Genomic DNA, 16,109 nt, shown 5'->3' with positions numbered 1-16,109 from the left:
AGGGAGAGAGAAGAAGGGAGAGAGAGATATGGAGGGAGGGAGAGAAGGGGAGAGAGATATGGAGGGAGGGAGAGAGGGAGAGAGAAGGGAGAGAGAGATATGGAGGGAGGGAGAGAAGGGGAGGGAGAGAGAGAGAGATGGAGAGATGAGAGAGAGAGAAGAAGGGAGAGAGAGATATGGAGGGAGGGAGAGAAGGGGAGGGAGAGAGAGAGAGATGGAGAGAGGGAGAGAGAGAGAAGAAGGGAGAGAGAGATATGGAGGGAGGGAGAGAAGGGGAGGGAGAGAGAGAGATATGGAGGGAGGGAGAGAGAGAGAAGAAGGGAGAGAGAGATATGGAGGGAGGGAGAAGGGGAGGGAGAGAGGAGGGAGAGAGGGAGATATGGAGGGAGGGAGAGAGGGAGAAAGAGAGAAGAAGGGAGAGATATGGAGGGAGGGAGAGAGGGAGAAAGAGAGAAGAAGGGAGAGAGAGATATGGAGGGAGGGAGAGAAGGGGAGGGAGAGAGAGAGATATGGAGGGAGGGAGAGGGGGAGAGAGAGAGAAGAAGGGAGAGAGAGATATGGAGGGAGGGAGAGAAGGGGAGGGAGAGAAAGAGAGAGAGAAGGGAAGGAGAGACAGAGGAGAGAGGGAAGAAGAGAGAGAGGAAGGGAGAAAGAGACAGAGAAGGAGGGAGGGAGGGAGGGAGGGAGAGAGAGAGAAAAAAAGTTAAGTTTGCTCATACACTTTGCACCCCGCACAAGGGTCTTCAGACAACCCCATTTCTCCACCCTGCCTCCTGCATCTGCCCACAGCCCAGGAGGGAAGAGGCCTATAAGCCACCCCACAAATGCCAAGGTTGAAAATAGCCATTTTCCCCTCTTTCAGGGGGAACCTTTCGCACCCAGAGCCGCCCCCCCCCTCCAAAAAACGTGCAAAGCTTGCTAGGTTGTGTGAATGTGACTTTGGAGGTTGGGGGAGAGAGAGCCAGGGAAGCGCAGCAATTTCCCCACCAGTTTTGCCCGTAGCTTTCCTGAGAGCGATGGGAGTTGTAGTCCAACACGTTTCTCTTTTTTAAAACAAAAAGGCAGAAAGGGGAAGGCGGGGGGGGGTAAAACCCAGGAATGCATACATTTTCCTCCTGGGGGAACAGACCCAGGTTGATCTTAGGCTTTCCAAAAAAAAAAAAAAAAATCCTAAACTACTCCCCACCAACACGCGGACACGCTTTCGGGAGCATTCACACGTTACGCGTCTCCTCTGGGCCCGCATCTACTACAAAAGCGTCGCTCCCTTCTCCTGTTGGCCGGACCTACTTCCAGCACGTGGAAGGCGACCCCCGGGTCCAGCCCCGCAGAGGCGGAAGCGGCTGCCTTTTCCGCCGCCGCTCCGGGGTCGTCGTTCCCATCCCACGGTCCCCGCAACGGGCAGGAGAGGGTTAACCGTCGGCGGTGTTTATCCCCCCCTCCCATCAGCGCCAGGCCCCGCCCCACCTTCTGGCCCTGCCTCCAATGGAACGCCTGCCTTGGGAGCCGGGAGGCGCGGCCTCCGCTCCGCCCCGCCTCCCAGATTAACCCCTGCCTCGCCCGGCTGGGCTTAGCCCAGCTGCCTTGTGTTGGCTTGCTCCAGCCAGCCAGCCAATGGCGCCCCCTCCTCCCGACGGCCACCAATCATCTTGCGCCTTGATCTTCCGGAGGGGTCTGAAACCATAGAAATAAATGGGGAGGGGCGGCTGCGATCTGCCTCGCGGGGAGCGATTGCTACTGCCTGGCCAGCTGATGGGAGGGGGGGGGAAGAGCGAGGCCAAAAGCAGGCGATGGAGTAGATCAGGGGTCTTTCAACTTGGCCCTTTGATGACGTGTGGACTTCAACTCCCAGGATTCATCAGCCAGGCACGCTGGCTGAGGAATTCTGGGAGTTGAAGTCCACACGTCATCAAAGGGTCCTAGTTCCCTCACGCTGGCTGAGGAATTCTGGGAGTTGAAGTCCACCAGTCATCAAAGGGCTCTAGTTCCCTCACACTGGCTGAGGAATTCTGGGAGTTGAATTCTATGAGTCATTATAGTTCCCTCACACTGGCTGAGGAATTCTGGGAGTTGAAGTCCACAAGTCACAAAAGGGTCCTAGTTCCCTCACACTGGCTGAGGAATTCTGGGAGTTGAATTCTATGAGTCATTATAGTTCCCTCACACTGGCTGAGGAATTCTGGGAGTTGAAGTCCACAAGTCACAAAAGGGTCCTAGTTCCCTCACACTGGCTGAGGAATTCTGGGAGTTGAAGTCCACAAGTCATCAAAGGGTCCTAGTTCCCTCACACTGGCTGAGGAATTCTGGGAGTTGAAGTCCACAAGCAGGAGTCTTCCAACTTGGCCCTTTGATGACTTGTGGACTTCAGCTCCCAGAATTCCTCAGAGCCTGGCATTGGTGGCGGGGGAATTCTGGGAGTTGAAGTCCACCCACCTTCAAGCGGCTAAGGGTGAGAAACACTGGCGGACAATATCTTTTAACTCTTTGAACCTGTATTTTAAATGCAGGACTTTTACAGGCGAGTCCTCAAGTTATAACCACTCGTTTAGTGACCAAAGTTACAGCGGCACTGAAAAAAGTGACTTAGGATTATTTTTCACACTTAACGACCGTTGCGGCCTCACGGGATCCAAATTCGGACGCTCGGCAACCGACTCGCGTTTATGACGATTGTAGCGATCCCCTTTTGCCACCTTCTGAAGCCAGATTCACTTTACAACCGGAAACGCTGCCGTGATTCACTTAATAACGGAGACCAGGAAGGTTGCAAGTTGGGGCAAAAACTCACTTAACGGCTGCCTCGTTTAGCGATGGAAATTTTGGGCCGGGGACTATCCGTCTCTCCTGGCCACTCTGGGAGAAACATGGGTTGGACTCTGACACCCATCATTCCCAGCCAGGACACACAGTGAGACGGCAAAGCCTGTGTAAGTGCATTATGGGTACATCCAGGACCCTTCCTCTTATTTTCCCCACAATAACAGCCCTATAAGGTGGGCTCGACGGAGAGGAAGCGATTGGCTCAAAGTCGCCCGGCATCACCCAGCTGGCTTTTAGGCCTAAGGCAGAACTCGAACTCAAGACTCTCCCGGCTTCTACAGGCAGTCCTTGACTTACGCCCCTCCCCACAATGGAACCCAGCATTTTTGTCGTTAAGCGAAATGCTGGCAAAGTGAGTTTGGCCCCGTTCGACGACTTTTCTCGCCCCAAGTTTGTTAAGCGAATCTCACGGACGTTAAGTGAACCCGGATTCCCCAATGACTTTGCCTGGCAGACATTTGCTAAAGGGGATCACGTCACACACACACACACACACACACACACACACACACACACACACACACACACACCTCGGGGACGCTGCGCCCGTCATGTATACGAGCAGGTTTCCCAAGCATTTGAATTATGATCGCGTGACTATGGGGGGAAATGCCACAACGGTCACGGGTGTGAAAAACGGTCATAAGCCACTTGGAACGGTCACTGGCTGAAATGTTGTAAGCTGAGGACTCCCTGTAGTACACACCTGGGATCTTGCATCCAGTTTTGGTCCCCACATTACAAAAAAGATGTTGACATTTTGGGGGGGAAAAAAAGTGCAAAGAAGAGCAACTATGATTATTACAATCCTGGAGACTAAAACATAGGAAGAAGAAGAACGGCTGCAGGATTTGGGAATGGCCTGTCTGGAAAAAAGAAGGAGTGTGTGTGTGTGTGTGTGTGTGTGTGTGTGACATGATAGCAGTTTTCCAGTATTTGGGGGCCTGCCCCGAAGAAGAGAGGGCTCAACCTATTCCCCAAAGCGCCTGAAGGCAGGACAAGAAGCAACGGGTGGAAACTCATCCAGGACAGAAGCAACCTGGAACTCAGGAGAAACTTCCTCAAAGTGTGGACAATTAACCGGTGGAACTGCTTGCCACCAGAAATCGTGGGTGCTCCAACACTGGAGGTTTTTAAGAAAAGGCCGGACAACCATTGGTCTGAAGTGGCATAAGGGTCTCCTGCTTGAGTAACGGGGTTGGACTAGAAGACCTCCAAGGTCCCTTCCAACTGTGTTCTGATTAAAACCGATTGTAGCCGGCTGCTTTAACCGCTAGCTAGACCAAACGGGCCCTTGTTCAATTCCCTCCCTCTTTCCATCTGTAAAATGGGCAGAGTGGCTAACTCAGCTAAGTAACTCCGGGGATGAATGAACCATTTTTGTCCCAGGACGCAAAACGGCTTCCTCTCCCGACCCCTTCCGATTCGACCGGATTTGGGAGCTGCCTTTCTCCCACGCCACGCCACGAGACCTCGCGGGAGGGAAGGGGGAGGCGGTGTCCACCCCCAGCGCCGGTGACTCACCCACCCCTGTCCCGTGTCCTGCCAGAAATCTGAGCCAGCCAGACGCACCGGCCAGCCCATCTTTGGTGTGGTCAGGACTGGCTTTTTATAACCAGACGCGCTAGCGTGGGAACCCACCCACCCACCTCGCCAGGCTGGGTAAAGAAAGCCTGGGAAGTGGGGGGGGGCGCGCGCTCTCGTCTTCCCAGCCCCCAGATGTGGCCACGACCGACCGTGGCTATTTCTGGAAAAGCCGGCGGCTAAGTTTGTCTCCGAGGCAGGCAGGTGGGCAGGGTGGCTGCGGTTGCAACGGACTGTGCCAAGGCACGGCCCTGGCGCGTTGCACGCCTGCCAAGCAGCCGAGTGGAGAGAAAGGGGAAGCGGGCAGCTGGCAGGACTTCCCTGCACGCCTCCGGATGAGGGAGGAGGCCAAATCGCAAACAGGCCCCATCGCTCCGGTTGGTTTGTACAACGGGAGAGCAAAGGGTGTTGACTGGCGCAGTGTGACGGGCATGCAAATCTCCGGAGGTGGATGAATCACCCCAAGCGTGCAAAGATCAAGTCACGTATGAAGAGGCTCTTAAGGGGCGGTGGGGGAGAAGGCCTTGCACCCTTGAGGGCGATGCGGCCAAAGGCTACGGGGAAGCAACGCCCTTCCTGCCCTCTAAAATCTGTGACCGAATAACAGAGTTGGAAGGGACCTTGGAGGTGTTCTAGTCCAGCCCCCTGCTCAAGCGGCAGACCCTGCACCGTGTCAGACACAAGGGCTGTCCAATCTCTTCTTCAAACCCTCCAGTCATGGAGTGCCCACAACTTCTGGTGGCAAGCCGTTCCACTGAAGAACAGTTGCAGGAACTGGGTGTCTACTTTAACAAAATGAAGGACGAGGGGCGACAGGATAGCAGCCTTCCAATCTCTCAGGGGCTGCCCCAAAGAAGAGGGAGTCAAGCTCTTCTCCAAAGCGGCTGAAGGCAGGACAAGAAGCAACGGATGGAGACTAATCAAGGAGAGAAGCAACTTGGAACTAAGGAGAAATTTCCTGACAGTGAGAACCATTAACCAGTGGAACTACCTGCCTCCAGAAGCGGTGAATGCTCCAACACTGTTGGAGCATTTTAAGAAGAGACCGGACAGCCCTTTGTCTGAAAGGGTATCGGGTTTCCTGCCTGAGCAGGGGGTTGGACTAGATGACCTCCAAGGTCCCTTCCAGCTGTGTTACTCTTTCATTACTCCAGTCGTCCTCAACAGCTCATTCAGTGTCCCTTCAAAGTCACAACCGCACTGACAAAGGTGCCTCACCACCATTTCTCACCCTGACAATGTTGCAGCGGATCGAAATTCAAACACTTGGCCACTGACTCCGATTTATGACGGCTGCAGTGTCCCGGGGTCACCTGATCCCCTTTTGGCGACCTTCTCTGACAAGCAACGGGGAAGCCAGGCTCGCAAACTGCCCGTGTGATTCGCTTAATAACTGCCGCGATTCACTTAACAGTGGCGAGAAAGGTCGTAAAAGGGAGCAAAGTTCACTTAACCACGGTCGCAACAGACATTCGAGGCTCCGTTGCGGTCCTGTACTCTGGTCAAAGACACAGTCGCTATACCCCACATGCTCAGTTCACAGAAGTGCGCCGAACACCGGATGGCGCATGCTTTAGAAGGCAAGGTCTCCGGCACGACCGTGTCATAAGTTCGTCGGATCGTGCCAGATTTTCCTCGCAGTACAACGGTGCGCTCTGCTCGTGCCTCTCCAGCACACGGCGAGGCGAGCCCCACGCGATGGAGTACGCGAGAGCCGCTCGCGGTCCTTCTGGGTAGATCTGCGTGACCCGCAGGGGCAGCGCATTCCCCCCCCCCCCCCAGAAGTCAGGAGACATCCAGGACCCCTGTTGCAGATCTGTACGGCCTGTCCTTGAAGGACTCCAGCTGGTTTTCCGTCCAGAAATTGGACCGCAAAGCCCTGCCAGCTGCTCCTTCTATTTACAATTCCAAATTCCAATTCTCTGGAATTTTTCCAAGCCGGGGTATGTGTGTGTGGGGGGGGATGGGGGTAGGGAGGAAGAGGACTCCCAGTGGTTTGGCTGTTTGTGCGCACCGTTTGGTCAGGACATTTTTCCCTTTCTGCAAGTCGCTTTCCTTGCCACCACGGAGAAGGTGGCCCGGAGAATCAACAATCACAACAGAGGGACAGGGATTCCTGAACTATCTCGCTTCCGTGTGCCAAGCCAGACGTGTCCGTTGTCTTTCCACCAACACAGGGCCGCGAAGCGCTGCCTGCCCACCGTCAGGGACGCCGCACGCACAGCCCACGCAAATTCGTGCAATGTCTCTGCGCGCTCAGCCTGGGTAACCGTTTGTGCACACGTTCAGGACGTTCACCTGTCTCTACCTGTCGTTCCTGCGGGCTGTGATGGGCACACCGCATCCACGCCCTGTTTCTTCCCTTCTTATCGCTCACCGACGCCCACGAACATCGCAAGGTGCACGCACGACACTGGGGGCTCTCTTCCTCCTGCCTCCCACCTCCTCTAACCCATTCACACGTTCTCTGATTTAAATCCAGCACCGCGTACTGTGGGATTTTGAGGTCAGCCCTAATGAAGTGGGAAAAGGGTTCAAGAAAAAAACTCACACACCCCTCTCTTGGAAGCCCGTTTCCACCCTGCTCCCCCCCCCCCCCCCAGACAGGCATTCACGGGCAAGTCTAGATCTGCACACCTGATACAAGTGTCCCTTGTGCAAATTGCTGGCGTGAGTTGCGTTGATGGCTGATTTGCTTCCAGGTCCCGTTCAAGGTTCTGTTTGTCTCCTTTAAAAACCCTCTCCGGTTATTTGAAGGACCGTCCTTTCCCAGTTACATCTACGTGACCCACCAGAGCAGGGAGGCAGGGGGTGTTAGGGGTGCCCTCTTTGAAGAAGGCCCACCTGGTGGGACCAAGAAGGGCCTTCTCCATGGTGGCTCCCTCCCTGTAGACCAGAGGTCCCCAACCTTTTGGGCATTAGGGACCGGTTCCATGGAGAGTGGTTTTTCCACGGACCGGAGTGTGCGTGGTTTTGTGTGCTGCCTGCATCCCACAGGTGGGGCTTTGCTTGTTTGTGCGGACCGGTTGCTGGCACGCTGTGGCCCGGTACTGGTCCATGGACCAGGGGGTTGGGAACCCCTGTCCTAAACCTTAAACCTAACCCTAACCCCCTAACCCTAACCTCTGTCCTAAACCTTAAACTAACCTTAACCCTCTAACCCTAATCCTACCTCTCTAACCCTAACCCTAGCCCTAACCCCCTAATCCAGTGGTTCTCAACCTTTCTAATGCCGCGACCTCATAATACAGTTCCCCATGTTGTGGTGACCCCCCAACCACTTATACATCACCGGGTACCAGGGGCGTGGCCAAAGGGGAAAAAAATGGCGGACAGCCTTGTTTGGCGACCCCCGTGAAATGGTCGTTCGACCCCAAATGGGGTCCCGACCCACAGGTTGAGAACCACTGCCCTAACCCTAACCCTAGCCTTAACCCTAGCCCTAACCCTAGCTCTAATCCTTAACCCTAGCCCTAGCCCTAGCCCTAAAGCAGAGGTCCCTAACCTTTTTGGCACTAGGGACTGGTTCCATGTAGAGAGGTTTTTCCGTGGACCGGAGTGTGCACATGGTTTTGTGTGCTGCCTGCATCCCACAGACGGGGCTTTGCTTGTTTGTGCGGCCCGGTTGTTGGCATGCTGCGGCCCGGTACCTCCACAGACCAGGGGTTGGGGACCTCTGCTGTGGACCATCATCCCTGCAGAGATTCCCAAAAAAACCCCAAAGACCTGGTTTGCCAGTGGGCCTGGGACCCCAAAGTGATATGGACCCCATCAAATGGTAGGTTGGATTGTTGTCACCAGAAGGGTTGCGGGGTGTTATTGGGGGCTTATATTTGGGGTGTTGTTTCTGTAACATACCCTGTGAGTTGGACAGCCTTATCGTTTGTTTTTTTTAAATACAGACCGTCCTTGACTTACCCCAGTTTAGTAACTGCTCCAAGTTACAACGGCGCTGAAAAATGTGGCCGATGACCGCTTTTCACACTTACGTCCGTCGCAGGCTTCCCCACGGTCATGTGATCAAAATCCTGGCCTTTGGCAACTGACTCATGACCTTCCGACAAGCAAAGTCAATGGGGAAGCCGGATTTACTTAACAACCGTGTTGCTCACTTAACAAATGCAATTGTTCGCTTCACAACTGGAGCAAGAAAAGTCGTAAAAGGGGCCCAAACTCACTCAATAATTGCCTCGCTTAGCAGTGGAAATTTTAGGCCCCATTGGGGCCGTAAGTCAAGGACTCCCTGTAGTTAAATAATAAATAAGCTGGGACTGTGTCCTGCCTGCCGAGGCTCAAGTGATGCTTCCATGGGCAAAGGGACGGGCGTGGCGGTCCAGCCCTGGCAGAATTGGGGAGCCCCTGTGCATTGTGGGTAACTGAAGGTACTCCCCCAGCACTGCCCGCCTGGAGAGGAAGTGAAGCAGTGGCACACGAGCCAAAAACAGACTGGCGATGGGAACACCCCCCCCCAAAAAAAGAACGACCAGCAGATCCTCAAAACCCTGTGAATAAGTCCTAGCTACGTCATCACGCGGGTGTGCCCGCTGCCCCCCTGTATGCAGAGGCCGCTGAACCCTGCTTCAGTCAAACCCCTTGCATCTCGCCCTCCCATTCCCGATCCCTGCATGGCACAGAGAATTCTGGGTAAGCAGAGAGGCTCCCCGCCTGTTTGGCGCATGCTCCTGGTCCACCACCCTGTACGGCAGGCTGGTGATGCGCAGGGGATTTCCACCTCCTGCGTTTCCAGGAAAGTGAACGCGGAGCATCACTCTCACTGGAAAGGAATGGGGCAGAAGGGTTTGTACCCTTGATTTTCCCTCCCCCCAAAGGCATCCCATTTCCCTGCACCGGGATACGGCCAGCGTTCCCCGAGACCCCGAAATGCAACAGGATGATTTGCCCAGGTCAGCAATTCTTTCTGGATGGGGTGGGTGTTGCTGGGTGGCAGGCTTCTCCCCACCCACGCTGCCAGGCTCAGCGTTTTGGGCACCAGCCCTACGCAATTTCCTCTCCGCGGCACTTCTCCGAAAAAAAAAAAGAAATTTTGAGCTCCAAGTTGTGCGGATTTACAAGAAAAGGGAACCTTGGAGGACGCAAACAGGCAGAAACCACAAAGGAAACAGCAATTCAGAAGCCTGGAGGAGGGGTGGTAAGTGTGTATACAAGCGTTATGCACTGGGGGGGGGGAGGAAACCTTTGCAAAATAAGTGGGAACACTTCCCGGTCATCTGGGTGAGCAAAAGTGCAAGCGGGCAAGGATAGGCGAGACGTGAACGCTGCAAGTCCTCGACTTAACGACCACAATTCAGCCTAAAAATTCCGGGGCTAAGCGAGGCGTTTGTTAAGCAAGTTTAGGCCTCGTTCCTTGCCTTCGTCGTTAAGCGAATCACTGCAGTTGTTTAAGTGAGTCACACAGATGTTACGTTTGCCGGCGGGAAGGTCGCAAAAGGGGATCGCGGGACGCCGCCAGGACAGTGCAACCGTCATAAACACGAGTCGGCGGCCAAGCGTCCGGATTTGGATCGCGTGCTCACGGGGACGCAAGTGTGAAAAACGATCCTGAGGGCCGTGGTAATGTCAAGCGATTACCACTGTTGTATGTTGGGGACCCGTTGTGTAGACCTACGACAGGCTCAGGAAGAAACGCACGGGAAAGTGGGATCCGTAGTAGGGACCTGCCGGATGTGCAGCTTGGATTTGTTTTTTTTAGAGGTGGTGGGTAGTGGGGAAGGGGGGGCGTAGGGCACCTCGGGTGTGTAAGCGGGTGTGATTCACGCAGCACAAAGCAAGGTCCCCCACACGCTTACCAGAATAGCTGTCTCAGCACTGAGTCAGCGTCAGCAAGGACACCACCCCTTCTTTGCCCCCCCCGAAAAGGGCTGAATATAGGGGGAGGTAGGAGCATGGGGGGGGGCAATTTTGGTCCATCCACCTGAAAAATCAGCCACCTGCCCCCCCCCTCGGTGTCCTGTTTTCACACCCAACTACGAGACCGCACAGGCTCTCCCAGACACGCGACAATAAACATCAGCCGGGAAAACGTAGCTTCCGCCCGTTCAACACGCACACAGGGGTTTGTACGCTGTCGTCACAAAGAGGAAGAAGAGACACACGGGTTGTTGTCAAAAGCGCAGAAGGGGTTCTCGAAAGCCACCCACCTCGGTTGTCGGGACAAAATAAGCCCGAGGAATGACCAATTTCACACACACACACACACCAGATTCAAACAACTGCAGCCACCGCGCACATCGCAACATCCCTGCCCTTTGACTAACCCAAGAGCTGGGCACAACCCCCTGAATGAGATTCCTCACACAACGCAAACAGCAATACGGACAGTCCTCCGCTTACAGCGGCTCACTTAAGTGACCGTTCAAAGTTACAACGGCACCGGAAAAAAAAGCGGCTTGGGACCGTTTTTTCACCCTTACGACCGTCGCAGCCTCCCCGTGGTCGCGGGATCGAAATTCAGAGGCTCGGCAACAGACTCGTTATTTATGACGGTTGCAGTGTCCCCCTGGGGCTGTGTGATCCGCTTTTGCGACCTTCCGACAAGCAAAGTCAACGGGGGATCCGGATTCACTTAACAACCGTGTTACTCGCTTAACAACTGCAGTGGTTGACTTATCAACGGTGGCAAGAAAGGTCGTAAAAGGGGGCAAAATTCACTTGACCAATGTTTCGCTTAGCGACATAAATGTTGAGCTCAGTCATGGTGACAACTCGGGGGCTACCTGTACACCAATCAATTCCTTTTAAAAAATGTGTGTGGGTAATTCTCTCTCTTTCTCTCTCTCTTTCTCTCTCTCTTTTCTCTCATTCTCTCTTACACTCTCTCTTTCTCTCTTTCTTTCTCCCTTTCTCTCTTTTTCTCTCTCTTTCTCTTCCTTTCTTTCTTTCTCTTTCTCTCTCCCTTTCTCCCCCTCTCCCTCTCTCTGTCGGTCTCTCTTTATCATTCTCTCTCTTTCTCTCACACACTCTTTTTCTCTCTCTCTCTCTTTCTCCTTTTCTCTCTTTTTCTCTTTCTCTTTCTCTCCCTTTCTTTCTTTCTCTTTCTCTCTCCCTTTCTCCCCCTCTCCCTCTCTCTGTCGGTCTCTCTTTATCATTCTCTCTCTTTCTCTCTCACACTCTCTTTCTCTCTCTCTCTCTCTCTCTCTTTCTCCTTTTCTCTTTTTCTCTTTCTCTTTCTCTCCCTTTTTTTCTCTTTCTCTCTCTTTCTCCCCCTTTCCCTCCCTCTCTTTCTCTCTCCCTTTCTCTCTCTCTCTCTCTCCCTCTCTGTCGCTCTCTTTATCATTCTCTCTCTTTTTTCTCACTCTTTCTCTTTCTTTCTGTCTTTCTTTCTCCCTTTCTCTCTCTCTTTTTTTCTCTCTCTCCCTTTCTTTCTCTCTCTCCCTCTCCCTCTCCCTCTCTCTCTCTCTCACACACACACACACTGTATGTATGTGGGTGTTGTGAGGAGACACGCAGAAGCAGAGAACATGATGCATGAAAGCTGACGGGCTGCACTGTGCGGTTGGGAGTTGTGTGATTGCCTCCTCCTCTTTTCCAAGAAAGGTCAGCCTGATAAACACACACAACTCACCCGATGGGTTTCAGGCGCAGGCCTCGGGCCAGGCAAAAGGTCGGGAATTACAGCGCAGGAAAGCCCCTTCGCGAGGTTTGTAGATGGAGCTTTCGGGTGGGAAATCCCCTTCTCTTTCTGCCAATTAATTCCCCTTCTTCTCTCTCGATCAATATCAGAAAGAGAAACCGACGCACGGCCTCAATTGGAGCACAATTTTCTGTCGCGAAGCCAGACAGCTGTGACGTCAACTTTGCCCCGTTTTACAACCTTCCTTGCCACCGTTGCTAAGTGAATCGCCGCCGTCGCTAAGTGGGTAGCACGACGGCTAAGTGAATCTGGCTTCCCCGTTGGCCAAAGGGGGGATCCCCAGGATCCCCAGGGACACTGCGAGCGTCATAAATATGAGGTAGTTGCCAAGTGTCTGAATTTCGGTCACGTGACCACGGGAACGCTGCGACAGTCGTAAGTCTGAAAAACGGTCATAAATCCCTTTTTTTTTCAGTGCCACTGTAACTTCAAAAAGTCATTAAGCGAATTGTTATAAGTCGAGAACTGTCTGTACGTTGGGGAGAAATTTATGTGTCCCAGTACAATAATTGTGTCTGACAAATTGAGCACAGACATTTGCCCAGAGGCACCCAGAGAATATTAATCTTAACACCACCAAAAGTCGACACAAGCCCACCCCTCCAGAGATGGGTCACAGGTCCCAGAATTCCCAACTATCAGGGCAGGAAAAAGGAGGAATTTGGGAATTGTGATCTCAACAATCCATCAGAAAGAGGAGAGCAAGTTAACAAAAGCTGCCTTGAGGTTACAAAACAGTTCCAAAGTCCAAGATTTGGGGAGGCTGGGGTGGGGGTGGGGGGGGGAAAGAGAATTACAGACACACAAACAGTTTCAACACAACATGGCCCGGGCACAAAGTTTCCATTCTGCCTTGTTGGTCCCTTAACCACCGGCCATGACCTCACAACCCCATGAAACGGACCCACAGCGCTTTGTGGGAATCCGCTCGTGAAGAGAATCACACACACACACCCCCCGGTCTCGGGGACCCGTTGCGTATTGGCAGCCACAACTTTTCTAAACCACAAAACAACATGCAGAGACGTGTCCGTGTGCCCTTAGGTGAATCCTGCTCTCTTAACAGGCAAGAAAGTGTGGCCGAAGGGTTAAAACAACAACAACAACAAAAGCCATGTCAGCACCTACGGGTCAAAGACATCAACCCAAATACCCGATCCAAACTGGCGATGGTCCAAGGGGATCAAACAGGGTGAGGCTACATGAACTGTGAGCCTAATTAAATTACAACAACACAACCGCACCAGTCTTCCGAGGACCAGGTGTACTGGCGTACACTTGCTGTATAGGGAGAAAAGAAAGACAAGATCCGTGGACACACAGAGAGACACAGACACACAGAGAGACACCCTCGCTCCTCTGCTCACACATCTCCCCCTCCACACACACACACACACACACACACACACACACACACACACAGAGAGAGATGGCAGAAATGCCTTACCTCCTGGCACACAAAGGGTGGACGTGAGAGGCGTGGCGCTCTCACGCCGGCAGCGAACGGAGTGTTTACTAGCGTCTCCGGTGCCTCGACTAATGTGCAATGGGGACATACTAGGCGAATGTCGCTCGTAACTCCTTTCCGCTGGTGTGTGTGTGTCTCTCTCTCTCTCCTCCCTTTCCTTATCCACCCCCCCCCCACCCAGGCCACCATGTGGGGTTCGGGGTTCCTGCCAAGTCAGTGGAGCATGTGTGTGGGGTAAATTCCGGCCACAAGTGACTCAGCCTCTTCCCTCCCCCGGAAAATTTGTCCCGGTTTAAAGGGCTAGAATGACTTCATCAACCCTACATGTCTAGGTCCCTCCTCCATCCCCACTTCTTCAGAAGCCCTGCCCTACCAGGGAATCCCAGCCAGTTTGCTCCCGTGCGCCTCGGTGGCGCAGCGCTGGCTCAATCCTTGCGAAGGTTCATAAGCAAAACCAAGCACAGCACAAACTTCACGCTACAGAGACCACCATGCCATGTCTAAATTTTGAATGCAGAGAGGGATCCTCGTGGTACAGGTAGTCCTCGACTTACGACCACAACGGAGCTCAAGGATTCTGTTGCTAAGCGGGGCGGTTGTTAAGCGAGTTTTGACCCCCCTCTCTTCCCACAGTTGTTAAGTGAAACGCTGCAGTTGTTAAGTTAGTCACACGGTCGTTAAAGGAATCCCCCTTGACTTTGCTCGTCCCAAAGTCGCACAAGGGGATCACGTGACTCTGGGACATTGCAACCGTCACAAATACGAGTCAGTTGCCAAGCCTCTGAATTTTGGTCACGTGACCACAAGGGATGCTGAAAGGGTCACGAGGGCGAAAAACAATCTTAAGTCGTTTTTCAGTGGTATTGTGATTCCGAATGGCCACTAAATGAACTAAGTCGAGGATTACCTGTACACTACCGGTGTGTTTTCTCGGAGGGCTGTTCCATGCGCGCATATGAAAAGGACCACCACAGAGGCACACTCAGAAAATGCACGATTACACGCACTACTAGACCAAGCCAACGATCCAAGGACGACAAAGACAAACACGCCAGCGATGTCACATTGCACGTACCACCAAAAGGTCATTTACGGCGGTTCCCCGTACACGGTGTACATGGGCCTTCACCTCGTAACGGCACAACTGTGGAAGAGTCCCTCTTGCTCCATCCCACGCATTCAAGCGGGCTGAGGGCAAAGCCCGGCTATTGTCCTTCTCTGGTGTGTCCCGAAGGAGCAGCCACGGAACAAGAACCCGGCATCTTTTGTGTCGCACAAACCCTGTCTTCTCCACGCCAGCCCTCCCTTCCCTGCCCATCCAGGTGCCAAGCAGGGAACGGCGGAAGCATTGCCAAAGCAACCGTTAAACAATTGTAAGGAAAGAGGAAAAAAAAGAAAAGAACTTGGCCATGCCAGCAAAGAACGCCAGGATCGTGCCAGCTCCTGTCGGTGCCGCGGCAGCAGCCTGTGCTCACGTCATCGGATCTGTAACCGTTTCCCTGCTGGATCCAAAGAAATTCCCGGGGCAGCCTCGGCCCGCCTGCCAGCCCAGAGAAAACGTTTCAGGCGCCATACCTGTGCACCGAAAAAAACCGAAGTGGCCAGGGTGTGCGTATGTACACAAGAATCCCTGCTTGCTCAGCCTCGCACAAGGCAAACAAACTGGGTACAGAGTTCCACTTTTCACAGCGCGTCTAGAGGACTTGCGCGACCGACATCTCTCAGCTACAACAATACAAATGTCTGCCGCTTTGTGGTTCGCAAGCGGGCGGGAAGAGAGCCCCCACAGGGGCACTTTCCTGTCCGGCACTTTAGGACTACGTCTCCCATCATCGACCCCCGACACTTGCGCAGGGTACGGGATTAGGGATAGCTGACCAGGACACTAGAGTACAGTACAGGCGGTCCTCGACATACGAGCGCAAGTGAGTCCAACATTTCTGTTGTTAAGCGAGACAGCCGTTAAATACGTTTTGCCCCATTGTACGATCTTTCCTGCCGCAGGGAATCACTGCGGTTGTTAATAACAGGGTTGTTAAGTGGGTTCCCCGTTGGCTTTGCTTTTCAGATAGTCGCAAGAGAGGATCCCGTGACCTCGGGGCACTGCAACTGTCGTAAATATGAGTCAGTTGCCAAGTGTCTGAACGTCAATCGCCTGGCTACAGAGAAGCTGCAAGAGTTGCTAAGGGTGACAAACGGTCCTAAGTCCCTTTTGTGTAACCTCAAACAGTCACTAAGTGAACTACTGCAGGCCACTTTAGCTGACTGTGTTCAGCAGGTCAGCGGTTCAAATCTCACCGGCTCAAGGTTGACTCAGCCTTCCATCCTTCCGGGGTAGGTAAAATGAGGACCCAGATTGTTGGGAGCAATGTAAATATATATATACATTGCTTACTGGTGTACACCGCTTAGAGAGTGCTTGCACTTAAAGCGGTATATAAGTCTCATAAATAAATAAATCATAAATAAATACTGTTAAGACAAGGACTACCTGTAAAAAAGAGAAGAGGTGCATGCAGACTCCAAGAGGAGAGAAAGATGTACACGCATGTTTTCGGTCAGGGGGGTGGTGGTCAGAGTTTACAA

At 53.2% G+C, this 16,109-nt stretch overlaps 1 protein-coding gene across 9 annotated transcripts in view; it reads right to left on the bottom strand.

Moving 5' to 3' along the window:
• Positions 1-16,109, bottom strand: part of KDM6B (lysine demethylase 6B) — a 90,419-nt gene that overhangs the window by 35,195 nt on the left and 39,115 nt on the right. The window contains exon 1 of one of the 9 annotated variants that reach the window (XM_039337958.1): positions 14,599-15,812. The exons of 6 other annotated variants lie outside the window; for them this stretch is intronic. The gene's annotated coding sequence lies outside the window, so the exon portion shown is untranslated. Of the gene's footprint in view, positions 1-1,290; positions 1,409-13,502; positions 14,150-14,598; positions 15,813-16,109 lie in introns of those variants that run through there. 2 more of the 9 variants (XM_039337957.1, XM_039337959.1) reach the window with 2 other exon arrangements.

Source organism: Crotalus tigris, unplaced genomic scaffold (genome assembly GCF_016545835.1).
Source record: "Crotalus tigris isolate CLP2741 ecotype Arizona unplaced genomic scaffold, ASM1654583v1 scf7180000017690.20705106771:4171800, whole genome shotgun sequence".
Lineage (NCBI taxonomy): Eukaryota > Metazoa > Chordata > Lepidosauria > Squamata > Viperidae > Crotalus > Crotalus tigris.
This window is presented reverse-complemented; position numbering and strand designations above follow the sequence as displayed.